This window comes from Notothenia rossii (genome assembly GCF_949606895.1).
Source record: "Notothenia rossii genome assembly, chromosome: 1".
NCBI lineage: Eukaryota > Metazoa > Chordata > Actinopteri > Perciformes > Nototheniidae > Notothenia > Notothenia rossii.
In genome coordinates this window covers 41,125,305-41,152,736 of record NC_136912.1, presented here as the reverse complement: position 1 = coordinate 41,152,736, position 27,432 = coordinate 41,125,305, and the positions used below count along the sequence as shown (strand labels likewise).

Here is a 27,432-nt window from a genome sequence, read left to right as displayed (position 1 = left end):
TTTTGTTTTGAGTCAATTAACGCAGAAATCAGAGTTCAAATTACACACAATATTAAGTTGAGTTAATTACCAACATTATTACGTCAACACAACTTATAAATGAATGTGTGCAACTTAAAATGTTTATCTAAATCAATTAACTCACATTTGTATCTTGCAACCATGCATTTAATTAAGTGGAGGTGAAAGGTCGCCTGAATTCATTTTTAGAGTGTGCTTTTCACTAATAAGTTGATATGTTACATTGTAACATTTATTCTTTAGTATTATTCCACATGTTTTTAACATAACATGTCTTTCTGAAGTATCTTAATATCTTCTTGTCTGCTGTGTAAGGTAGGTAAACCTCTTCTTTCTGTTTAGGTAATAGTGTGTGATGCAATATTCTATCTATTTGTATTGCAATACTATAGTATTTAGACCCTCCAGAATAACGCGAACCTGCGATCGCAGAATTTACCGCATAACCAGCAAAATGGCGCAAATTTTTAAAAGGCCGCATATTTATCAAAAGGCCGCATAATCCCCGCATTTTTCCACACAAAGTTGAAAAAATAAAAAGTTAACTCGTCTTGACCTGAAGTAGTGATGATGATGACGTGACGTCATCAGCTCGCGCATCACAGAAGGTAAACAACACCGTAGAGTGAACGTGTGGAACTCACACAAGAGAGAAAACACCAAGATGAAAAAATCTGATCCATCTACTTTACCGACGAACATTTCTGCTAAAGACCGGGCAAAGCAGTACCCCGATGTCTTGCCCGAAAGTGGGGGGAAACTATTCTGCACCCCGTGCAACTGTGTGTTGGAGCATAAGAGAAAATCGACGGTGACGACCCACTTTGATTCATTCAAACATTCGAAAATGCTTTCTGCTGCGGCGGACAAGAAAGCCAAACCACTCACGTTCACCGAGGCATCAACCTCCAAAACCCTTTCGAGGGCTACAAGAAACGAAGTGAGTAGCCTACAAGATTGAAGCTGGTCAGATAACGAACGAGTAAATGAAAACAGAATGAGGCGGAGAAGTGTGTGTGTGTGTGTGTGTGTGTGTGTGTGTGTGTGTGTGTGTGTGTGTGTGTGTGTGTGTGTGTGTGTGTGTGTGTGTGTGTGTGTGTGTGTGTGTGTGTGTGTGTGTGTGTGTGTGTGTGTGTGTGTGTGTGTGTGATTAAAATAGCCCAATTGCTTTTACAATAAATAAACATTGAATGTGTTTAATTGAATAGGAAAGGGGTTTAACACTAGGACCGCCAGAGGTCGCTGTATACCTAAAACCGCCAACGGGTAAAATGTACTCGCTATAGATTTTAAAGGTACAATGTTCTTTTATTTATCATACAGAACAGTGAGTTTTGATCGCACAGGGATGAAACTTATACCAATACATTCTGTGGACTCTCAGCTTTTCATATGGTATAGGTTGTGCAGATAGCATGAAGTTTAAAATATCGCTTAGAGTGCTGATTTAAACGCTTGGTGTTAGACTTGTGTTTTGTTTAGGTACAAATCTCTCTATCTCTCTCTATCGATATATCTGTAATGTTCTGTTCTATGAACATATAATTGTCTTCAAAAATAGATGACGCGGACTACTTCTCTCAGTCCGAGTGTCCATATTTATTCAACTGGCCCGTAACCTGCACACATAAATTATTAGACCCTCCAGAAAAAAGCGGGCAAAAATCCTTGATTATGCGGGCTAAATTCCTTGATTATGCGGGCTAAATTCCTTGATTATGCGATTAAACATGCGGGGTTTTATGTGATTTTATGCGGTGAAACTGCGGGAAGTTGCAAAATATGCGGAAAGTTGCGAAATATGCTAAATATGCGGGAAAAATTATCGATTTTTTTTTAAAATATTGGGCTGTCTTATTTATTCTCTCTCACACACAACCTGCCACTAACGTTAAACCCCTTTACTATTCAATTAAACACATTCAATGTTTATTTATTGTAAAAGCAATTGGGCTATTTTAATCTCACGCACACACACACACAAACTTCTCCGCCTCATTCTGTTTTCATTTACTCGTTCGTTATCTGCAGCTTCAATCTTGTAGGCTACTCACCTCGTTTCTTGTAGCCCTCGAAAGGGTTTTGGAGATTGATGCCTCGTGAACATGAGTTGTTTGGCTTTCTTGTCCGCAGCAGCAGAAAGCATTTTCGAATGTTTGAATGAATCAACTTGGGTCGTCACCGTCGATTTTCTCTTATGCTCCAACACACAGTTGCACGGGGTGCAGAATAGTTTCCCCCCACTTTTTGCCCGGTCTTTAGTAGAAATGTTCGTCGGTAAATGAGATGGATTAGATATTTTCATCTTGGTGTTTTCTCTATCGTGCTCCACACGTTGACTCTATACAGTGTTGTTTACATTCTGTGATGTGCGAGCTGATGACGTCATGTCAAGACGAGTTAACTTTTTTTTCCCTCAATTTTGTGTGGAAAAATGCGGGGATTATGCGGCCTTTTGATAAATATGCGGCCTTTTAGAAATCTGCGCCATTTTGCTGATTATGCGGTAAATCCTGCGATCGCAGAATCGCGTTTTTCTGGAGGGTCTACATTATGTCCTCAACGTGAGCTCAGTCATCCAAGATCTTGTATTCTCCAAGATGTTACACTATCTATAACTATCTATCTGTCTATCTCTCTCTCTCTCTATCCATCTATCAATATATCTATCTATCTATCTATCTCTCTCTCTCAATCTATCTCTCTATCTATAAGGAACCGCAGTAGACAAAAGGCGTTGCTATAGCAACACGTCATGTTTACGCTGCATTTCTATGAGGTAAATATTACCCGCTGGCGGATATAGGTATAAATGGCATTTTTTTTGGCGATTTTTAAATCTGACTTTATATTGACAATTGTTAACAACAGAGGGTGCTACATAACACACTTTCAGGAAAAGTCACGGACTGGGAGACTTTAATATGTTATTGAACAAAAGTTATATACAATCAAAAAACAGCTGCGGGTAAAATTTACCCGTTGGCGGTTCTAGTGTTAACGTTAGTGGCAGGTTGTGTGTGAGAGAGAATAAATAAGACAGCCCAATATTTAAAAAGAAAATCTATTATTTTTCGCAACTTTCCGCATATTTCGCAACTTCCCGCAATTTCACCGCATAAAATCACATAAAAACCCTGCATGTTTAATCGCAAAATCAAGGATTTTAGCGCGCATAATCAAGGAATTTAGCCCGCATAATCAAGGATTTTAGCCCGCATAATCAAGGATTTTTGCCCGCGTTTTTCTGGAGGGTCTCAGTATTGAAATGAGCTACTTTGGCATGTAGCTTTTTTTTTCAGCTGCTAGGAAAGTATCTTTAAAAAGGAGATAATCTATACTAATTTTCAGGTTCATATTAGTATGTAATTCCTCTACTGGGACATGTCTCCATGCTTTAATGTTCAGAAAGCTCTTTATTTTTCTCATACTGCCTGTGCTGCAGCACCTCTTTTCACCCTCTGTCTGAAAACAGAGCCCAGTCTGCTCTGATTGGTTAGCTAGCTGGCCGGCTCTGCTGTGATTGGTGAATCCAAAAAGATGTCCCGCCCCTCAGCCTATTAAATACAATATGTTGGAGTGTTTACCAACAGAAGTGCGAGTGTTACGTAGTGATGTCACTGTGTGGGAGAGAAACACTACTTTTGGACTTTAGCCTTTGCTGACCATTGACATGCACAAAAGCCTATATAACACACTACGGGAAAGGGAAAACTCTAAAAGCATGATAGGGCCTCTTCAAAATCGGTGGCAGTCTCAGCAACCTACAGCAAGTCATGTTTGGCTTTTAGTTTGCTGGTTTTGGGGATGTTTCACACTGAATGCATTGGCTAGAAAGATCAGTGCGTGACAGGTAAGGTGTTGACTTTTTTACACTTCCCTGTTGGTATGTTTTAAAATGACTTATAGTGAAAACCACCCTTGAATGATGGGATAGTAGACTAAAAGCTTTAGGAATCCAAACTATAATGGCCCCTACACACGGCGGCGTGCGTTGTCGCTTGCCGGCGGGGGGGGCTGAAACTCGACCAACAACCAATCACATGAATCTCCCGCCCCAGACACACAAGCACGCGGTTTGATTGGCTAGAGCTTGCACTGGCATATGATTCGATTGGCTGATGCCTCCGTCGAGGCGTCAAAAGTAGAACATTGCTCTACTTTTGCAGCGAGCACCGCGAGAGAAGCTACGCTTTACTCCCACAATGCAGTTTGGCGAATCGTGACGTCACCCCAATCAAAGTGAATGGGCAGAAGCGTTGAAGCGGCAACGTACGCCGCCGTGTGTAGGGGCCGTAACATATAATAAGTACACTGTATCAAGATTGATGCAACACAAGTTAAATTTGACCTTTTTAGAGAGATTTAGACACTTTTGGGGTCATTTGGGTGGATTTTTCATATCTCTGGAACCCATCGGTCGATTTTGATGTCTCTTTTTAACCGTTAGAGCTAGGGATGCTCCAATCGCCAATTTTGGGCCAGTATCAGTGTCGATACTGGCTGATACCGATTGCCGATCCGATCGAGTGGGCGGGGCCTATGGGGATCTTCCATTTAAAGTTATGTTTAAAACTCTGGGGTTCATTCACTGGGGCTTCCACAAACAACAACACACATAATTATTACATTCAAATGAAGTACATTATTCAAGTTTACATTAACTTTGGATAATAACAAGAGAGAAATGAGCGGAAGCGCTCTCTTTTCCTCTCTCCCCCTCTCTCTCTCTTGTTGGGTTCAGAATTCCAGAAAAGAAAGACAACTTCTAAGTTGAACTATTTATTGTAAAGAGAGCAAAAGATATATTTTCACTTGGCCAAGGACTCGTCACATCACGGAAATCACAGGTAGCAAAGCTATAATCTGTAAATCTACACTGAAAAAATTGATACTTTGGACTAACTTTAAAAAAATTCGCTAATTTGTTAAAGCTAATCTTTTTTGTTTATTCCAACTTAATTTTTTTACCTAAAGAAATTAATTTGAGTCAAGTAAAAAATATTGGTCCTGTCTAAGATATATATTTACATTCACACAAAGTAATAAGATGATTCATTCTGAAGACCGCACAACATTTATTACTTTGTTATAACTTAATTTTTCCTTTTGGAATAACCTCATATTTATATTAGATCTAAGAGTTTTTAAGTTTGTGAAAACAAATTAAAAAAAGTACTTCATTTTGTTGCAGGCAATATTTTTTATTATAGCTTAAAATATTTTTCTTTTATTACAAAGCAAAAACTTTAATGTACATCAATACAATACTGTCTTTTGTTTACTGTAAACAAATTACATTTGACTTATAACACTTTGTTTAGCTCAGTTCGCATAAAGACAGGAATATTCTCTTCAAAAGACCTTAACATTTATTGGGATGTCTTTAAAATATGCATCACCTATTCTGTTTTATAAAATATAAATACATCAATAAATTAATACAATTAATTGAGTAAATTATGCAACCAATTTGCACTTATGTAAAAAATAAATAAAAGTAAATCAAGATCACTGACTTTTTTTTTACAAAACTCTCCTGTAGCCTTGTAGGTTGGCCTCTTGTGTCAGTTCAATCATTTCAACCAGATATGAGTTCTTGTAGAGACTGAGCTGGAGGGTGTGGACAAGATGTCAGTATCGTCTGATTGAGCAGACGCTGCTTCTTCACAGACGGTAAAGCTGTATTCTTGGAAACCATCAGGTATTGGGATAAACTTGATAGTTGTCAAATCTTCAAGGTCAGCAGTGGATGTCAGGTTGACTAGTGCATCCCCAATGTCTCTGTCTTGATATTGCATTCTAAAACGTCCACCTATAGATCCTAAAACCTGGAAGTAAGTCAGCATTTTACCATAGGATTTTTGAAAATAGCTGGAAATAAGGTCTGTGGTTGACACACGTTTAAGAGACGGATCACGTTTTGTTCAGCCGGATAATATCCACATGTCTACCCTACTTTTATAATTTTTGAATCATAAATCTATTGATCATAAATCTATCAATTAGATTTATGATCCGACTGAACGAAACGTGATCCGTCTCTTAAATGTGTGTCAACCACAGACCTTATTTCCATCTATTTTCCAAAATTCTATGGAGAAATTGCATTGCTTTTTTGTCGAGGGAACCGGAAGGAGTTTACTTCCGGGTTTTAGGACGCATCACTGTGGCACTCTATTTCACACACTTTCCTGACTTCATCAATAAGCTGTGCCATTGTCTCTGGAATTCCATTAGGCAGAACTAGCTTCCTGGTGTCATCGGGATTCAGAAGAATTTGTAACTTGGCTGGCCTTTTCACGGTCACGTCAGGCAACCCAAAAGAAACTAGAAAAAACAAGAACATAAACAATGAGTAATAGTGCAATGATACACTGACGACTGAATGTCAGTGTATGTCTCATAATAGTGACATGCCTGGAATGACAGAGCAAATTATTGCCACCAGTAGCTCTCAATAAACATACAGATGTGAGGATTGACTTTACATGCAACAATATTAATGAAGTGCAGTCTTGTATTTTGAATTTACTTGTACAATACATACTTTTTCTCAATTAACTTTAATATTTTAAATTACCTTACTTAACATTTGGGTACCTAACTAGGTATGTTATCACTTGAGATTAGAGTAACGCAGCGTCCACACGGCAGCATGCGTTGAAGCTAAATTCAATCATATCAATCTCCCGCCCCGGACACACAAGCATGCGGTTTGATTGGCTAGAGCTTGTACTGGCATATAATTTGATTGGCTGACGCTTCCGTCAAAGCTTGAAAAGTTGAACTTTTCTCAACTTTTGAAGCGAGCAACGGAGGCAAAGAGAAGCGGCGGAAGCACAATGCAGTTCGGCAAAGCGTGACGTGAATGGGAAGCGTTCAAGTTATAAACTGAGCTCTATGGGGTCTTTAAACAACAACAACAACAACACACACACAAACTTAAATATGAAAAGGTTCAGCTGCACACACATCATCTTGCAGCACGCTCACAGGCATAGATTGCGCATCGTTTGAAGTGCAGTGCAGGCATATTGTCATTCAAGAGATGCGTAGTTCGATTGGAAAAAATGTTTTCAGTTTAGCTTATTCACCTCGTTAGCATACATAATACTGATTACATTGATTACATGCATTATATTTGATCAAAATAATGGTTGTTGGTAATGTATTAGCGACCCACACAGATGTATGATTTCACTGCGTCCGTTGGCTCCCACATAACTCGAACCCTGGCTTCAATGCACGCTGCCGTGTGGACGGGCCGTAAGTCTCCATTTTGGGTTTTTCAATTATTTTTAAACGTAAATGAAAACTACTTGCAGTTCATTTTGGAACTTACCAAATCAGCATACATTGTGACCTTCAGTGGAAACAGCAAACCTGTAAACACAAAGGAAATAAATAAATAAACAAGGTGTATTTAAAAAATCTTAACCCAGCATAAATCACACACCCGTGTGTTACAAGGAGAATCGGGTTGTTTCCCCCTCCCCACTGTTTACAGTCCCCTCTCCGGAGCGGCGTGGTCCGAGTGCGGGTTGCTTCAGAGCAGAGATACACCTTCAGCCACATAACTATAGCGGTCCCGGAGCTTTAATAACGGCTCGCCAAAAGTATAAACATCTCTAACGCTGGCTGGGGTCTGGCTGTTAGTGTATTTAATATGCTGCGGGGGGGTTTTATGAGCGGAGCATGTGACAAATGACCTGGTTTAACAGCTTAAAAACTAGCTAGCACGTAGCTAAACTTGCATAGCCCCATATAAAATACCTTATGTGTGAAACCAATATAACATTTGCAACTATTTAAACTTTTCACTAGTCAAACCGACACAACAAAAAATCGCCACTTGCATGATAAATGTAGGAAAATTATCTGGTTATTAAGCCATCCTTAAAAAATGGTTACACGTGGTTAACCGTTGCTAGCTAACACATAGCCAAATACAAAGACAGATGGTAAATTAGTTGTTTATCTTGACACGACACTAAATGGATAAACATTTAAACATAGTTTAAAACAAAAAAATAGCAACCATTTCAAATCCTTAACTTAATTAAAAGTGTTTTTGGGTCAGACACTCTCACAGACAGTGGCCGTTTCTCAATCGTGAGGATACTTGCTTGGTAGCACATGTCTTCCCAGTCACTTCCTTCAGAAGCTAGGCCAGAATCCTTCCTGGCAATCGGAAAACGAAGAGTGGAACAGGCTAGCAAGTGTGCAGGTGTGCATCATATGAGAGGCTCCGACTTACATTTTCCGCCACAGATTTGGAGAAATTGGTCCGTGCGCAAAGCATTGTGGGGATTTGAAGGATGCGAAGTCTACCCATGTGCAGCCTTGAAATTACCCCCAAACCAAGGACGCGGCCTAGGTGGAATTCCAAGTATTCTGGAAGATTGGAACAGTCCTTCGGTGGCACTCGATGACGTAGTATCCTTGAAATATTGGCTTGGAAGCCAGTTTCCTCACGATTGAGAAACGGCCAGTGGGTAGCGATGTAATGGTGGCTGCAGCAAATCTTGACATCACCTTGCTTTGTACGTCACGTGGTCATGTGACATGCTTTGAAGTGAACAACGATTTAGGTTAAATATTGTTTTTAAGTTATTTCGTCGGTAGTATGGGACTATTTCAAAGTTTCAGAGTTAGATAGTTTGCTTGCTATTTGTATTAACAAATGCAATGCAGAAGTTCCACGAGGAGGGAAAAAAGCAACAAGCTATAATACTTCCAACCTGATTAGTCACCTGAAACATCGCCATCGCTACGATGGTGTGTTAAAAGCGTACGAAGACGCCTGCGCTGCTAAACTAGCGGCGAATCCAAAGCCAGCTGCAAAGGCACCGGGGCTTTTACCTATCGACGAGGCTTTTGAAAAAGGCAAGAAGTTTGCCAGAGACGACCCCAGGGCTAAAACGAGGAAAAAACGACAGGTACATTTAATGTATATATATATATATTATATTATTATCGGTTATCGGTATCGGTATCGGTCTTGAGAAGCAGGAAGTTATCGGTATCGGTTTCAAAAAAACAATATTCTGCATCCCTACTTTCATACATTCAGTTCTGTGGACAATCCCCACAGGAGCAATTTGGGGTGAAGTATCTTGCCTAGGGACACAACGACATGTTGACTGCAGTTGGACTCGAACTTGCTAGCCCCTGATTTGAAGTCCAGCACACTATCCACTGAGCCACAGCCTCCCTATTACACAGGGCGTTGCCCGTACATTTATGATTGTTCAAGAATAGCTGAAGAGATACCATGGTTTAGACTTGGTTCTCTTTGGTTAGTGCGCAGACTCAGACAGAGTCTCTTGGCAACACAACCTTCCAATCAGCATTCGGTTGGCCGGTGGAAGTCCCTCCCTACTCTGTAATTTGTTTTCGCTAACGTTTCTTCAGGTATAGTGGAAAACCATAATGTTGCTTCCTAGCTCTGCGTGGGAACGCGGCTCCCATACAATTCAAGGCCGGTTTGATGTGCTGTTCTGACTACCTCTTTGTATTCTCTCAGTCTCTGCACCTGACCTTGCTACTTTCAATTTTGCAAGCTAAACACTTTCTCATGTGACTTTTCCCTTCGTTGGTATCCAACCCATCACAACCTGGGATTAGTGGTTGTGTCTATTTATTTTATAGTCATAGCATTCTCGTTAGCACAATAAGCATATAATGTAACAATAAGAATCAGTCTTGTAATGTTATATAAAAATATGACACCAAGAGAGGACGGCAGGAATGTAATTTCCCGTGTTCAGTGAATGTAACAGAGGCATGACACCAGACCAATCAGAGAGTTGCATGGAAATAAAGGTGTGTGTGCTGTAAACTCATGTTTGTGCTGGGTGTATGAGGGTTCAATTAATGGGGTTCAGTTTATGTGTGTGATACTGTAAATCTGGGTGGAGCTTCGCAGGGTTTATTGATGTGTAGAGGGGATACATAAATGAACGTCATTGAGATTGAGGAATCAGGAGAGGCCACTAGTAAGTGTGATTATTATATTGAATTTGATTTAAGTTGTATGGGATATGTGTGATCCTAATTGTTGTATTGTTGTTGTCCTTTTTTCTTCTAAGGTTAACAACCTATTTGGATTTGATTAAATTATCAAACCTAGGAGTTGTTTACGTCCATCTTGATTCCACCCATACTGTCGGGAGATAGACAGTACAGTTGTTAACTAACAGCATCGGGAGGAATAAAGGTTTCAACCGATGGCGAGAGACAGCTAGGAAGATAGACTACAGCAACGGTCGGCGGGAAGTGAATGCCCGAGGCTAGCAAAGCTAGCAAGGACCGTCGAAGCTAGCGGAGCGGAGCTAACGAAGCTAGCGGAGCTAGCGAAGCTAGCGGAGCTAACGAAGCTAGCGGAGCTCGCGAAGCACCGAGGGACGCCGGTCCGCAAGTAGAGCTGACGACCGGACGACAAGGAAACCCCGTGGTCGCAACGGTCGGCGGAAAGGGAAGGCCCGAGTCTAGCAAAGCTAGCGGAGCTAACGTGGTCGGAACACGTGAGTGACAAGGCTATTTTCGGCGCTATCTAGCCAAAGAAGCTAGCGGTAGCATAGCAAAGACGAAGCAGTAGCTAGACAGCAGACTGAAGGTTGCCAGGAAACAAAGCTAACCAGTAAGAAGACAATAACTAGCTAGCTAGCACACTGAAGGGTGCTAGCATACAAAACCAAGCTAGCTATCCAAGTCAAAGACACCAAGCTATTGGCTAGAAAACGAAGCCAACCAGCTAGGTATCCAGCTAGCTAGCCAGGATAAGACAGATTGAGCTAAACTCAGCCTTAAATTCAGAGAGATGATTAAGGGGGAGGAAACAGTGAAGCATCTGAAAGACCTGCGGACGAGGGCGAAGGTGGCTCTAGGTCGTAAGGTGAACTCAGTAACAAAGATGGTGAACACTATGTCAGAGGAGGAGTTGATGAAAGAATATGGTGAAGTCCACAAGGCCGCCACCAAAGTCACAGAGGCCAACAGTGAATACCTGATGAAATTAATTCTGAACGCTGATAGCGACGAGGACCAAGTATCAGAAGAGCTGAGGGCAGACGTGGAAAAGACGGATGGAGAAACCAGCCAAAGGCTTGAAGAGATCAGTGAAGTGATTAAAGCAAACCTTTGGTCTAGGCATGGAGAAAGGAAAGTGATGTTTGCTGTCGGGGAAGCTGAAAAGGTCTATGAGGAGGCAGAAGCGACACAAATTGACCTAGTAAGCTATGAGAGTTACGAAAAGCAGCTAAATAATTTAGAAATACTCATTAAGGAATTAAAAGAAGTGCACAGCACCTGGAGGGGATGGGCTCCTGAGACTGCTAAAACAGATGTGGAAGAGATAGTGCGCCAGCTGGAGACAAGGAAAAATGCACTCAAGCGTCAAAAGGAAGCTGAGTTTAACAAAGCACGCGGTGCAGCAGAGTTGGCACGCACCGCAGCAGAGGATGAGCGCGCCCAGTTCGCCCTGGCTCAGCTAATACAAGACCAGGCCCAACGCTCTAAATTGGCCGAGGCTCAGATTGCAGCAGAAGAAGCACGGTTTGAACTCATGAAAGCGCAGCACAAAGCAGTGGAAGAGGCGCACACTACTGGCGTGGCAGGCACGGAACCCAGAGACAACCCGATGGGAGCGATATCAAAGATACGACTCAAGCCGGTAAGCCTTCCCAAGTTCAGTGGCAGTATCAGGGAGTTTCACCGCTGGAAAAAGGACTGGGAATCTTTGCAGAAGCAGGGAGAACCGTCCGGGTCGCCTGAAGTCAAGAAGTTCCAGCTTCTAGACAGCATGGAAGAGAAGGTAAAAAAGGATGTCACATTGGCCAGCTACAGTACAGTCGAAGACATGTTCAGAGTACTGGAGAACCGTTACGGGAACAGGTCCACGATTGCACTGCAGATCGTCGCAGAACTGGAGAAGATACCAGCTGTGAAAGGAGACCAGCCGAGGAAGGTGATAGACCTCATCCAAGCTGTGGAAAAGGCTTTGGCAGACCTCACAGACCTCGGGAACCCTGGAGCCATCAACCACCCGCTGATGATTAGGTCTATAGAAAGCAAGCTGCCCGACCAGGTGAAGCGAGAGTGGGTCATCTTCAAGGCTAAGCCCGAAAACGGTGTCACCCCAGTCAACCATTTCAATGCGCTTCTGAAGTTCCTGAAGGAGCAAGAAGAAATTCTAGAGAGCTTGGAACAACTGAAAATAACAGAGACATCTGAAAAAATGGAAAAGCCACAAAACAGGTTCGAGAGGAAGTATGCCTACACAAAAGCCACCAGAAGGGACACTCCAGAAGGGGAGTGCGTCGTGTGTGGAGAGGAGAAACACAATAACAAATTATTCTTCTGCAAGAAGTTCAAGGGGTTTGGCTTGGCTGAGAGAAAGACTGCTGTGAAGAAGGTAGGAGCATGCCGCGTTTGTCTTGGATGTCACGACGTGGTAGAAGAGTGCACAGACAGGTTCCTCTGCAACAGGGAAGACTGCCAAGAGGAGACCTCCTCGGACCACCACTACCTCCTCTGTCCAAAATGGGAACAGCTACCAAAGGGGAAACTTGGAAAAGGCAGTGAGAGGGTAAGGGAGCTAACAGAAGAACAAAAGCTAGCCTTGTCCAAATGTTCCCCAGAGGCGGCGGCGGAGATCATGAAAGCTTTCAGTAACAGCAACAAGACTTCAGTGACAAGGAGCGCTAGGAAGGATGAAGGTGGACTTCTGGAAGAAAATAGACTGACCGAGCACCCTGTCATCATGATGCTGTTGGAAGTCACTGCCAACGCGGGGCAAAAGATCGGAGCTCTGATTGACCTCGCATCAGACACCAACTACATCACTCATGCAGCGGCTGACAGGCTCGGTCTTAGCAGAGAAGAAGTCACTCTGATTGTGCATGGAGTTGGAGGAATGACCGTGACAGTCAAGACGAAGAGGTACCTCCTGCGAGTAAGAGTCAAGACCCCCAAAGGTACTGTGAGGGCTCACAAGCTGGTTTGTTATGGCCTGGAGGAGATCGCTAAAGTGCATCGGAGCGTCAGACCTGAACAGCTAAAGAGGTTCTTTCCGGAGGTTGCAACGGAGGAACTGAAGAGACCAGACCATGTCGAGCTTCTCATCAGTCACAGAGAGGGGAGACTCGCTCCACAAAGACTGAGGATAGTTGGAGACCTCGTCTTATGGGAGGGCCCACTGGGTAAAACCGTGGGCGGAGCACATCCCAGTCTGTTCGAGGATGTAAAAGTGGCAATGCACCAGTCTGAGACGCACTTCGCTCGCTCGATGAGGACAGCTGCAGTGGGGTACAGAGAAGTAGTTGAGAGTCCTGAGATTCTGAGGGAAGAGGAGACCAAGAGCCTGACTCAGGAAGTAAAGGCGGAGACCAGGAATACAACTGCAACAAGGAGAGAAGTTCTCGAGCGGTGGAAGTGGGACAGCATCGGTGCGGCCTGTGAACCCAGGTGTGGTGGGTGTCGCTGCGGGACATGCCAGCCAGGAGGAAAGGAAATGACCCTGGCAGAAGAAAGGGAGCTGGAAGTGATTAAAGAGGGGCTGTCCTACATGGCCAAAGATGAACACTGCCTGACTCCGCACTGGGACGCATCTTACCCATGGACCGAGGACCCAGCCTCACTTCCAAATAACAGAAGGGAGTGGAGGCCACCTTCCTGAAAACAGAGAAGCAGCTCAGGAAGGAAACTGAGTGGCAGTCCGCCTACAAAGGTCAGATTCACGAGATGGTGGAGAGAGGCGCGGCAGTAAAACTCACCACGGAGATGATAGACGGCTGGAGAGGACCAGTGTGGTACGTGAGCCACATGGTCGCGCCGAACCCCCACTCAGTGACGACACCAGTGAGACTGGTCTGGAACAGCAGTCAACAGTTCAGGAGGGTCAGCATGAACGACCTTCTGCTTAAGGGGCCGGATGTGCTGAACCCCATCAGATCGGTCTTACTCCGATTCAGGGCGGGAGAGCATGCAGTCCTAGGAGACATCCGAAAGATGTACAACTCAGTCTGGCTAAAAGAGCGCGAAGTCCACCTGCACAGGTTCCTCTGGAGAGACACCCCAGAAGAGGACATCGGTGAGTACGCCATCACCAGGGTAAATATTGGCGACCGACCCGCTGGGTGCATCGCACAGTTGGCAATGAGGGAGACTGCTCGGCTGCCCAGGTTCGCGCATATGGTGGAAGAACGCAGGGTCCTGGAGGAGGACAGTTATGTGGACGATATCTTAACATCCCACAATGACCAAAAGAGACTGGAGGAAATCACAGAGGGGGTAGAAGAGATCCTGAGCGCCGGAGGCTTCTCCCTCAAACCATGGGTCAGGTCAGGCCAAAGTGGGAGGCAGAGGACTGCAGAGCAGGTCCAAGCTGGAGCAGTAGCAGACTGGTGGTGGATCCCAGGGCCACTTAACATCGCCGACATCGTAACAAAAGGAGCAACTCCTGAAGACCTGGGAGAGGGCTCAGAGTGGCAGAGGGGACCAGAGTTCCTGGTGAGGCCGCTAGAAGAATGGCCCATGAAGTCGGCCGCTGAGGTGGCAACTGGTGCCAGAGAGAGTGTGGGCAAGCTTCAAAGAAAAGCATTCTCGGCAATACTCACCAGAGCCCAGTCAACCAAAACCCCTATCCCTGACGAAACCAGTGGAAAGGACGCAGAGGCTGAGGAGTCCCTAGTTAAGGTTGGTGGATCTCCAGAAACCTCCGAAAGGGAAGAAGCTTCAGTCTTGACAGAGAGAAGACCGGAAGGAAAGTTTAGAAGCATTGCTGTTGTGAACCTGGTAAAACCAGAGAGGTTCAGCAGTCTGGCTAGGCTATGTGGAGTGGTCGCATGGGTCCGGCGAGCTGCAGAGAAATGGCTGACTAGAAGAGGCCGAGCGACGGGTCAAGCAAAGTGGGAGGCAAGAGTCCTGGACAAAAGAAAAGGCAAACCTGTGCCTCTGCGGGGGGACCTGGCTTCGGGGTCGTGGAAGATTCCGAAGTAGAGAACTAAGGAGAAGAACCTCCTCAGACACCACCACCAGAGCAAGGTTATTTAGGTTGGTGGCCTCCTTGGGTCATCCGACCAGGGTGCCAAGTGGGAGGTGTGCTGTAAACTCATGTTTGTGCTGGGTGTATGAGGGTTCAATTAATGGGGTTCAGTTTATGTGTGTGATACTGTAAATCTGGGTGGAGCTTCGCAGGGTTTATTGATGTGTAGAGGGGATACATAAATGAACGTCATTGAGATTGAGGAATCAGGAGAGGCCACTAGTAAGTGTGATTATTATATTGAATTTGATTTAAGTTGTATGGGATATGTGTGATCCTAATTGTTGTATTGTTGTTGTCCTTTTTTCTTCTAAGGTTAACAACCTATTTGGATTTGATTAAATTATCAAACCTAGGAGTTGTTTACGTCCATCTTGATTCCACCCATACTGTCGGGAGATAGACAGTACAGTGTGCTTGTGTCATTCAAGCTCTGTGTGTGTGTGTGTGTGTGTGTGTGTGTGTGTGTGTGTGTGTGTGTGTGTGTGTGTGTGTGTGTGTGTGTGTGTGTGTGTGTGTGTGTGTGTGTGTGTGTGTGTGTGTGTGTGTGTGTGTGTGTGTGTGTGTGTGTGTGTGTGTGTGTGTGTGTGTGTGTGTGTGTGTGTGTGTGTGTGTGTGTGTGTTTGTGTGCAATAGCACATTTAGTGTGATCGAGAGGGAGAGAGAGGGACCGGTGCCAGCAGGGACCGTGTTGTTAGCATCTGGTTAGCTAGCTGCACTAACGGACATAAGGAGCTGTTTGTTCCACAACAAGCTGGAGGAGAGCTCTCCTGACAGACTGAGAGACTCAGGTGATCTCCTGACAGGCTGAGAGACTCAGGTGAGCTAAAGGACTCTCTGAGTGTTTAGATAGTTCACTTTAGTCTTGCATTCACACCTAATAGTCCGCTCCTCTGGTGCGCACCAGACCACAGTTTGTTGCATTGTTTCATTTTTCAGAAGGTTCGGTTTGCGTTCACACGGGCAAAACTCAAACGGACTATAAACTTTAAACACAAGACATGTGCACGGAAATGCTGTTCAAATATTGGTGAGACATTAAGGGGGTAAAAACGCAAATCCCGGCCATTTCTACCGGAGCCTCCGCCATGGAACATCGGCATTTTCGGCAGGTTATTCTCATAATGCTGTTAATCTGGAGATCAACAGACACTAGCTGCCCGCGCATATGATTATATAATCAGACAACGTCCGTTAAAAAACATTATAACATAATGAGAGACGTTCTGCAGTCAGGAGGGGCGTTTCACCGACGACAGGTTTTCTTACTTTTATGTAGTTGACGGAGCATTTTTACTTTAAACGACACTGTTCACACTTCATGTGTTTTGCTCCGCTCACTGGTCCGTCACAGTGGGGGGAGCTGCAGGATTTCTGCATCACACACGTTGCATACCGCTATTTTATTGTCATTTTCGGACACCTTAAAATACTGCCAGATTGGTGAAGCCATTTCGGCGGGCTTATTTTGCTGCGCACAGAAAAAGTGTCATGTATTTTACGTCATGCTTTTACGTCATGCGATCGGCTCTTGCGATCGGTATTTTTAGAGAGCACCGATCGATCGGTAGAGAGTGAGTATCGGCCGATATCGATCGGCGGCCTATCGATCGGAGCATCCCTAGTTAGAGCCAATAGAATCGAGGGGAAGTTCCTAAAATCCATCTAAACATTACATTATCCATTGGCAGGGGCGGAGTGGCCATCTGTAGAATCCAGAGATGGAGTACTCGAGCCCTGGATCGGCACACTTTAAAATCGGTACTCGAGTCGGACTCGAATGCCGATTTCACGGCCGACGTCACGGCCAAGTTTTTCACTTAGATATTCGGACAGTGTCTCAGAATTAAGGTCTGGCGAGAATTTGGTAGCAAAACACACTCACCAACTTCTTACAGACCACTTTTATATTCCCTTGTGCAGCAGTGCCAACAATAGGCTTGGCATCCTCCGTTCAGGTTTCCCAACAAGCTGTTTAGATAAGGCAGACTGGCCCTCTGCCTTATTCCTCCGACCTCGGCCCTGTTTCACAACTTGACTCCATATCTGTGAATTTACCGCAGTTCCTCCAGGGCTCACACAGGCACTCACGGTCCCTGATGCAGCTACCGGGTCAACACAGTTGGGATGTACATCAGAAGAAGAGCCGGTGTTCCGGATTAACTGGTTTCCCGTTAACTGGTTTCCCGATCAACTGGGGTACAGTTTACATACATCTTTTGGTATATTTGGCTCGGTAGGAAGACTTTGATGCACATTCAGTACCAGTGTGTGAGGTTGTGGTTACGATGGCGATATCCGGACGTGAACAGCGAGGACTACAAAAAGAAAAACGAGTTGACAGGGGATGTCTGTTCAAAACATTACGAGCTCCAATAAATCATTAAAACCAGCTATTGTTGCCCGATTTATCACTGAATATCGTTCCTAATGTGATACTAAGTCCATCTGAGACCTGTCCACACCTTCAGACAGCCTCCCAGTGAAGAACACAGTGTTTACTCACAGTTTGAAAGCAGCGTGGAAAAGTCCCTCATCTGTGTTAAACTGTGACCCGCCCAGGGAACTGGGACCCGCCCAGGGTAAACTGTGACGACTACTGTGGCTATCTACCAGCGATCATATTTAATATGAAAGACTACACACACATGTATCCCTTATAAAGACTGTTTATTGTCTGTTGATTAATCCCGATCGTACATGATGGCAAAAAAACGATACAAAGAGGAGTTTTTAAACGTTGGCTTCACAAAAGCTGTTAGAAATGGAGAGGAGCGGCCTCAGTGTGTTTTATGTGGAGAGGTGCTCATTAACGAAAGCTTGAAAATGAATAAATTGGACCGCATCTCCAAACAAAACATCCTCTGCATCGGGACAAATCGAAGGATTTTTTCGTCTGCAAAGAAGAGTCTTTCAAGAAGCAGTGTTTTGACAGCGGAAAAGTAAGTCACTCATTTTACTCATATGTTTTGTGTTTTTGTGAGTTTGTCAGGGTCTGTTGTGAAATTGTTTCGTAGATGCAAAGTTGGATGAAATGCAGACTGAGCCCCGGAGCGGACCGCCAGCTGCGCGCTCTCACGCGTCCTCTACTCGCTCCCGCGAGTTGACTACATTCTGCAGCGGCATAGAGCGGTGTTTCAACTTTTACTAGCCTGAAATGTTTTTAAAACGGCCGGGAGAAAAACAGAGAAACAATAACCACAGGAAGATTAGAGGGAAAGTGACAGGCAGTATGAGAAGGAAAGCAAGAGAAAGTATCAGCCGCACGGACGTGACTGCTGCAGTGTGATGCACATAGGAATACATATGGGGGTTATTCCCTATCTTTATTCAAGAGCGTGGTCTTTAAATTTGAGAGCATACTTTATTGATTTCACATCCAGAATATGTATTTCTGTCCCTCAAACCCTGTCCTCACACTCAAATAGTGCCTGCTTGCACTTAGATTTGCTCTGCTTCTGCTCAAACTGTACGCTTGCACTCAGATATATTTCTTATTTTCTTGTTCCAGCTGTGACACTGCATTTGAGGACTCCATGAGGGAATCGCTCGTCCTCACACGGAACAGCTGCTCCACGTTCTGAACAAGGGTGAAAACCTCATCAGACGGAGGGTAAAGTGCACCCCTTTTAAATTATTTAAATACCAGCAGACCAGCTCTCTCATTTTCCCCATCACTGACATTTTTCACTAGGGCACACTGGCATTTGTCACAAAGTGAGAAGCTGATGACCCTTTTCACGATGTATCCTGCAAGGTGGTATAGCACACAGGACTCGGTTTTAGTGATGTCAGGTGGTGTTGTCAGGTCTACCAGCTGCTCCACTCTCAGAACGTCAGGAGGACTGCAGCTGCTGTTCTGCGTGTCCAGGAAGTCTGCCAAGTGGTCTGATCCATCCTCCACGTAACTGCCAGTATGCACTGGCGATAGGAACTGGCCCACGGTGACAGCGCGCAGTGCATATTGGAACTCTACAGGTGTTGGGACAGAGTTCCTCAGACGAATGGACGAAAAAAAAAATTTCCAGGCAGTCTTGAGGGAAGCGGCTTGTGAGAACAAATTTGTGCCCTTGTCTCAACAGGTCATGCTGGACCTCCAGGATTGTTGTTGTGGCCATCACCAGTCCTGTCTGGACTGGTTTCCAGCTGCCCTTGGGACCGATCTTCAGGCCCTGAAACAGATGGATGGAGTCCCGGAGGAAGCTGATGGCTAAGGGTTAAGGGTACACTACACTCCTATAGTGACATTCATCTAAGTTCGTCTATTGGCAATGTTAAAGTATGAAGAAATCTGTAGATTATCTACATGTGGTATATGAATCTTCAGAGAATCCCTGAACCCTGGTAGTTTTGAAGCTGCATAATCTGAAGGTTGCATTAGGAGTGTGGTCTATCATTGAATTATATAACATGGGAAACATTGTTAGCTTCATATATCATACCAATGTTTGATTTGCCATAATAGGTGTGGTCATCATTCCTGACATTAACAGCTGGAGGCATACTCCTTGACGTGGATTTCCTCCTTTTCGGCTTAGGCCGATGTATGAATACTGTTGGAACAGCATCTGGCCTCAACCTGAAATTTCCTCCTGATTTGTTGCCAATATATTGGTCGTCTTCAAAATATACCTGTAGGTAGGTACTGTAGGTTTGATCAGTTTCCACTGCACACTTCAAATGTCATTGAAGAGTCATAATTATCTACACTTGGAAATATGATGCCCTTTAAAATGTTAACAAGTCATGTCACCTCTGTGAACATTACTTACATTACAGTTTTCTGCTGTTGTTGTCTGACAGACACAGGTTTTGTCTGTTGACCATTGCCATCCATCTCTTCCTTCGCTCTACGTCCTTAGGGAAGCCATACATCTGGAACCCCTTCTCGGATCGATTAGAGCATCCAAATGCTGCACATCCAACCATGGTATGACAACTGATCTATTAAAATGCAATATAAACGAAAGTGCCATAATATTTGTTGTGCAAACATTTTAACATGAATATTGCTTGGTCCTCTGTTCAGTCCGCTCCCAACTGTATTCTCTCCCCTTATTCACCACTGTTCCTAGTCTTGCTCTGCTTTTTAGGGCCCAGGAAACAGATGAAGAGGATGACCCTTGCACAAAGGAACCTTTTTTTTTTTTTCAAAATGGTTTGGCTCCTGGATGCCCTAGAGTTCTGTATTGCTTTTTTGTAAATAGTATTGCTTTTTTGTAAATAGTTGTTTGTAAATATTTGTAAAAGTGATATGAATGGCTTTTTTCAGTTTCTCTTTTTTCTTTTTATTGTCTCGTCGCTGGATCACCTCCCCCTGGCAAAGTGGCCTCGTCATTTTTATTTTTATGGTTGACAAACCTGTTTTTGTTGCTCTGTTGAACTATGGTTCAACAGGAGCTTCTGTAAATAGTTTTGTAAATAGTTTTAATATTTATCATAGTAATCATTTTCAGTCTCCCACTCTGTCTCAATTTAATTTATCGTTTCTTTGCCCCACCATATGTTTTGTTGTCCAATGGCACTAATTTGGTCTGTGTTGAAGATTGTTTTACAATTTAGATTAATCAAATTGTGTTTTTTGCCTGAATTAATATTTTTCTGTTTAACCCTAACCCTCTTTGTTCTCCTTCTCATTCATTTTACTTTGTTTTGTTCGAACACACATCACTTTTTCCATACACTGTTCTTAATACTTGTTTACCCATTTGTTCGTCCCTTTTTACTTTGTTCTTCCTGTTGTTCTTGTTCAAACACATATATCAATTTGTTCATCCACTGTTGTGGTAAAATGATATTCATAGTCTTAACATGATCCTGCTACCCATGCTAACATGAGCACAAGCGTTTCCCTCCAAAAATGTAAAACGTATCTAAGTAATAGGCTACCAAGCTTTCCGTTGTCACCCTGCCTCTACAAATGCAAAACTATCAATAAAAAGTATGCAATAATGCAATTACAGCTGAAAAAGTACTTGGGTGTATGTGTTTTTTTAATATATACTGTATATTTACCATTCAATAACGCAATCGCTGCTGTCTGTCTGTCCCATAGAAGAACATGACAGCGCAGCGCAACTATACTACGGACGTGACTGCCCTGGCAGTGACATCAACATAGCCTGCTTGTGCTACCACACTTTCCCCTCAAAATATCGTTAAATAACGAAACTTGGAAATAGTGCCAATCCATACAAAGTGTAACCACATCATGTAAATATGAAAGCAATCTTTAAAAAATAACAGCGTTGGTTTAATCTATGACTATTTTGACCATGTTCGTGCTGTTTTTGCCATAGAGAAGCATTGCCACGGAAGTGCGTTTGGAACTATCCCGGCATACATAAACCACGTGACCGGCTGGCGGCGACATCAAAGAGTTTCGTAACTCTTATCTCTCTAGGGCTCTGGACACATGGGGTGACGCCGGCCAATCACAAAGCTTTGATTCGTTCAAGTGCATTATTCTGGCACAGGAAGATTATGTTACAGGACATTAACGGTAACACAGAATATTGTTGTTCTATTTTTAGACACATCTTGCGATCGACTGGAAATCTCCCCACGATCGACTGGTTGGGCAACCCTGGGCTAGACCATAGGTCCGTTGTGGTGGCAAAGTAGTCAGCTGAAGCCACATCTCTCTCAACTTCCCCACGACATTTGTCATATAGCGCAGGCAGCGCAGACCTGCTGGAATAATACCGAGACGGCATCGCGTAACGCTTGTCCAACGTGTTGACAAGTTGCTTAAAGCCCTGGTTGCTAACAGTGCTAACTGGGCACATATCTTTAGCGATGTGAAATGTAATGGCTCCTGTAATATCTCTGTGTCTCTGCGAGCTCGTCGTGTAGGCCGTTGCTCTGTACAATGCGTCCTGAATCGATGACTGTGATGATGTGGTGGATGAAGTCGAGCGGGCATCTGCTTTTTGGTCGAGGCGAAAGCGCACCCAGCAAAATAATCGTGTTTTGTCAATTATGCTTTTTTTCATAATCGTTGCAAGCCATAATCGTAATCGCGATTAAAATATGATTAATTGCACAGCCCTAGCTGATAGAGGTGTTATGATTCTATCTTGTTATGATGCATGTTGATTATTCTCTCTGAACTAGCTAAATACATGGGTCTGGGGTAGAGTTCTTCAGAATTGACGTGGCAACTCTCCCATGCAGTCAAACCGTGACTGCTGTGACTTGTGATGTGAATCCTCCGGCCGAAGCTCCTATAATAAACCATCAGTGTTTGACATCAAAGCTCCTGCTCTTCCCGTGTCTCCTTCATGAGTCGGTGACTCCCACTGCATTGCTACACAGAGGTTTCCCTTACAGTTATGAACTGACTGGGATATGTTAGGGAGTTCTGACATGTTATGACATTGATCATCTCTCTGATGTTGACAATGGTCTCGTTTCTTAATGTGGAGACATAGATGAGATCAAAATCTTTAAACCGAATGTAAGCTACGCTAAAAAACTGAAACATTGACTTATTAATGCCATTTATGAATCCCACAAACAGCGTGTTGCATCATGGTCAAAACTGTATGCTCTCTCTCCTTAATCACCCGCACCCGCACCTGTGCCGGTGAGGTCACCTAAATACCCTGTACAAACAACAAAAACATGCAAATGGGCACAACAATGCCATTTTTGGTTTCACTTGAACATGTTTGGATGCTTTAATGTTCAAAAATGTTCAAAAAAAATTCTGCCCTAATTGGCTTTACAAAGGTTGTTCTCATGCGTTGGATGGAGATTACTTAAATTAGGTTGATATAGTCTGATGAACCCGTATATGACGTACTGTAGGAAGGAGAGCCAAATCTTTAGCTTGCTGAATCACATGTTTTCTGATCAAGGCAGCACACAAAACAACTGACCAGTGGGCTACTTCTTAGAACTTAACAGGATGACAGGGAATGTAAAAAAAGAACAAAAATGAGTTACAAAGAAAGGACAGAGGGAGCTTGAAAGGAAGAATCTAGGTTCGTCCTGGGACATGAAAAACTTGTATTGGCACAAAGAGCTAAGGGAACTCTAAATTTGTCCCGGAGGGTTTCTGTCAACAGCTTGCCAAAGAGTTTATTAAGTTTTACCTGGAGTGTGATGCCTCTTATTACAGGAGTGTCATTCTGGAGCAGAAAAAAACACCCACTGTATCTGCCACTGATCCTACGTCTGGGGTCAATATGTTTGAAAAGTCCGGAGTTAGCAAAAGCCTGGGGCCAGACAATAAAGCAGCCTCCTGCATATTTCCTGTCCAGAGCATCCATATCTCATTTTTTATTACATTTTGAAGCCGACCCGCCAAAAAAACCTTCTACAGTTATCCCAGTGGTGGGTTGCCCTATATTACGCTGCTGTTTGCTTAAAGGGCCTAGCATGAGATGGAGATGCTACTCCCACCTGTTATTATAACAGCTAAAATGTAGTTTAACACATGCTAGGATCCTATTTGTTGACTTTTCATCTCTAAGAACATCACTGGGGGCACAAACTGACTCTACGTTCTTTGAAAGGCTGTCGTGGGCTCACGTTTAAAGCTTGAGAGAAGATACCAATAACATGCCAATTAAATGACAAAAAAACTGACAGGGCCATATTAAAAGGGGTCCCTTGACCCCTCGTCCGAAGATTACTGAATGAAAGTGGTAAAATGTGGCTATTTTTTTGTCAACAATCCTGTGGGAGCCATCCGTTCTAGTGCGTACCAACATGTTTACTTCCTGTTTGTCTTCTTCTAATATTCCTGTCAGTGTTTACTTCCTGTCTATCTTCTCCTGCTGAGTTCTCTGGCGTCCAGCACTCTGTCTTTTAACATCTTTCCTTTTCTTGCTCTCTTTTTCTTTTTCTTACTGCAGGGAAATGTAGCCATCATGAATCCAAAGTGACGTGCAAATATAAAATGTATATTCAAAACGTTTTCCAATGTGTTTTCTGATTAATGAAAACCACACATAAGTGTTCAGCTGAGAATGTTGTGGATCCAATAGGCTATGAATTGTCCTCATTTGTCACTTTGAAAGCCATTTCATTGTATTGGGACCATTCTTGGAAACTTCTGTTGCACAATAACCTTCACCTTTTTGCCCTAAAGAAACTCAAATGAACTTAGTACATCTTAAGTATTAGTGAGCGTGCCATAGAAGGAGTGGTTTTGTAATGCCATTCTGAAGGTAAGCAAAGTTAATCAAACGTATGTGAGTCATACACTGAACTGGGAACGTTAGCTAATAAACCTCAGTTATGTATGAACCTCAGTTATGTATGTAACAAGTCTTAACAAAATCGAGTATTAATGGGGCATTAGGAAAACAAGTTACATATTAAATTTAAAATTGTTCCAACAACTTGAAGTCTGTGAGTTTGATAAGCTCCTCGGTCTTTACAAGTGACAAAGCAGACTCCATGTTCTTGAAATTAAAATGCTAATTTTGTTCTTTCAGTAAATGATGAGAAATTATTAAGATCCTTTACTTGTAAAAAAAGTCCTGCGCTCATTTTAACTCCTTTATATACTCATGGGCAACTCTACAGCAATGCATCATATTCTCTTAATCATCATATGTTTGTAGCGATGTTGATGTGAAAAGCATCTCTAAAAAGTCAACTTTTCATGAGTTTCTCAGTACAAAATCACTGTTATTAGCTTTGTGACAAAGCATTTTCCAGCTGATCCAAGAGGCTTTTTAGAAAGTTTATTTAGCTTGAAGGCAGGAGGATAATCTCATCAAAGGTACACAGATCCATGTTTTACTGGACAGGCAGGGGATGACAAGTTATACTGTTAAAAGTAATTTAAGACGTCTAATGTAGTGAAGTAAAACTACAATATTTATCTCTGAGATTTATTGGAGTAAAAGTGTAATTTGCATAAAATGGGAATACTCAAGAAAAGTACCGTACCTTGAATTTCTACTTTATATAATATTTTGAGTAAATGCACTTGGTTGCTTTACTTAGTTTTATTTTCTTGAACTGTATTCAAATGTGAAATGTTTTTCAGTTACTCATTACTCAAGCAGTTTACTGTGAAAGCTACATGTTTCAGTGCATCTAGACGCACGTGTTTCCACTGTAACACTTTGAAGATGCTTACATATCTGAGCTCTACACTTAGGAGTGTGTGTGAGTGAGTGACTGTGTGTTGGACTATGATTACTTGGCATGTGCTGTATTCTGATTTGTTACTTCCTCCCTGCAGCTTTGAAGAGAAAGAAAAGAAAAGGTGGATTGTGTAAGCCTGAAATTGAGACTTTATCATTATGAAACTAGGAGTGGTCTGAACTAGTTTCAACTTTACATGTTATCAAACCTATTCAACCCTGATTAGTTTGCTGCAAATAGGCCTTCCTTAACTGACACTTTTTTTAAAACATACTTTAATTGTTTTACCTACATTTACCATGGATATTTATGGGTTGTGTATCTATTCATTTGTAAAAGTACATGAGAGACACAAACTAAAGCTCTGGCACACACAGTGGCATAAAGTAACTATAATAGTTTATAGTATATTTACTGAGCTACTGTACACTACAGTACAGTACTATATACTCTACTATACAAGTGTTTACATTTTTATTCTACTCTATTCTTTTAATCCACAATCATTTAGAGGCAAACATACTTTTTACTCCATACTTTTGTCACTTTCAGTCACATAAGAAAAAACATTTAGCACAACACCGTTTTACTAATCTGATAAGTGGTCCGCTCTTTACAAATGATCCAATAATGCCACCACAATAACAAACTACATTAAACATTAAAATGCTCTTACATGTATTAATAACTGATACATATTTGACTATAATAACACTTTTAGCCAGAGGTGGGGGACATGACTTGACTCTCGAGTCACACTCGAGTCGCATATTTTTGGACTTGAGACTTTCTCGACTAACATTGATAAAAGACTTGACTTGACTTTGACTTGGTATTCATGACTTGAGACTTGACTTGACTTGAGACAGATGACTCGAAAGGACTTTACTTTTCAAATTAAATATTTTCATTTGTTTTTGTATTGTGCAATGAAAAAAAAAAAGATACGGTATCTCGTTCGCACGAGAAAGTTACCGATGCGCCAAGTAAGAAGTGGACCACACAGGAGACAGCCGTTTCATTGCAGACTGTTATATTTATGTTGGGAAATGGCAGTCCATACATTATTTTAGATATATTTCGAGCTCGGATTCTCATTCACTTTCACATGAAATCGCTACAGCACCAGGAGGCAGCGGGACGTGTAACTCCGCCTCTGAGAAGTGCAGCACCAGCGCGCAAAGAGCTGTGCCTTTTACGCAACGCCTTCACTGTGTTATTAAAACAGCTAAAGAGCGACCGCAGGCTGCTACTTTTTAACCACACCTCTACTGCCCGATTAATCCCCCTATTACTCCTTTTATGAAGGAGATGTCCGGTCGCTAAGATATGTGTGTGTGTGTGTCTGTGCTCTGCTCTGCTCTGTGTGTTCGGTGTGTTTGTGTGTGTATGACAACCGGATTTGTTTTCAAATTACCATGAACAATAATTTACACACATCTGGCCAACTCCATATATAGATATGTGGGTGTTCCCAAAGGAAATAAATTCGTTTAATCTTAATGTCGCACTGTCTGCACACAAACACACACACACATATCATGCATCCTGGTACACTATTCCGTTGTATTGGCTTTGATGCAATATTTCTTTGTGCACGGACACAGTTAGGAAAACAATGAGACAGTGTCTATGGGAGCACCTTAGACAGGAGAAATACTGTGACCCTGATGAAAGGGAGCCAGGGCAGGAGGCTTAACATGTTGATGCACAATATTTGTTTTATTATCACTTCAGAGCCCTTTTAGAACTTTTAGTGTTATAATTTCAGCACCCCACTCCCCATTGTTGAAAATAAAACTAAACTTTTCATAACCACAATATTTTAACTGATTTAAATGTGGAAACTGGGATTATTAATCAGAATTTCGTATGACTTGACTTGTGACTTGCTTGACCTGAGCGTGAGCAATGACTTGACTTGCTTGACTCTCACCACAGTGACTTGGGACTTGCTTGAGACTTGGAGGTTAAGACTTGAGACTTACTCATGACTTGCACATGTAGGACTTACTCCCACCTCTGCTTTTAAACATTGCCAAGTATTTAAGTATTTGTTATTTTACCAAAGTAACATTTTGAATTTGACTTTGCTATTTCTTATTTAATTGAATCAAATACTTTTTGTTTATCTACCACCACCGGACACACACACACACACACACACACACACACACACACACACACACACACACACACACACACACACACACACACACACACACACACACACACACACACACACACACACA

The 27,432-nt window shown here is 42.8% G+C and overlaps 2 long non-coding RNA genes across 8 annotated transcripts; one reads left to right on the top strand and one right to left on the bottom strand.

Moving 5' to 3' along the window:
- Positions 1-6,082: 6,082 nt before the first annotated feature.
- Positions 6,083-17,054, bottom strand: LOC307024681. The gene is made up of 3 exons (XR_013803959.1): positions 16,956-17,054; positions 7,367-7,407; positions 6,083-6,351 (listed from the first exon to the last, which is right to left on the bottom strand). It is a non-coding gene; the product is annotated as an uncharacterized lncRNA (long non-coding RNA).
- LOC307024659 lies at positions 15,507-21,113 on the top strand. 7 transcript variants are annotated; one of them, XR_013803950.1, is made up of 4 exons: positions 15,507-18,012; positions 18,582-18,683; positions 18,765-19,708; positions 19,933-21,113. It is a non-coding gene; the product is annotated as an uncharacterized lncRNA (long non-coding RNA). The 7 variants fall into 7 exon arrangements; XR_013803951.1 differs by having other exon boundaries at positions 18,582-19,048; positions 19,153-19,708; XR_013803952.1 differs by having other exon boundaries at positions 18,582-19,293; positions 19,536-19,708.
- Positions 21,114-27,432: the final 6,319 nt, after the last annotated feature.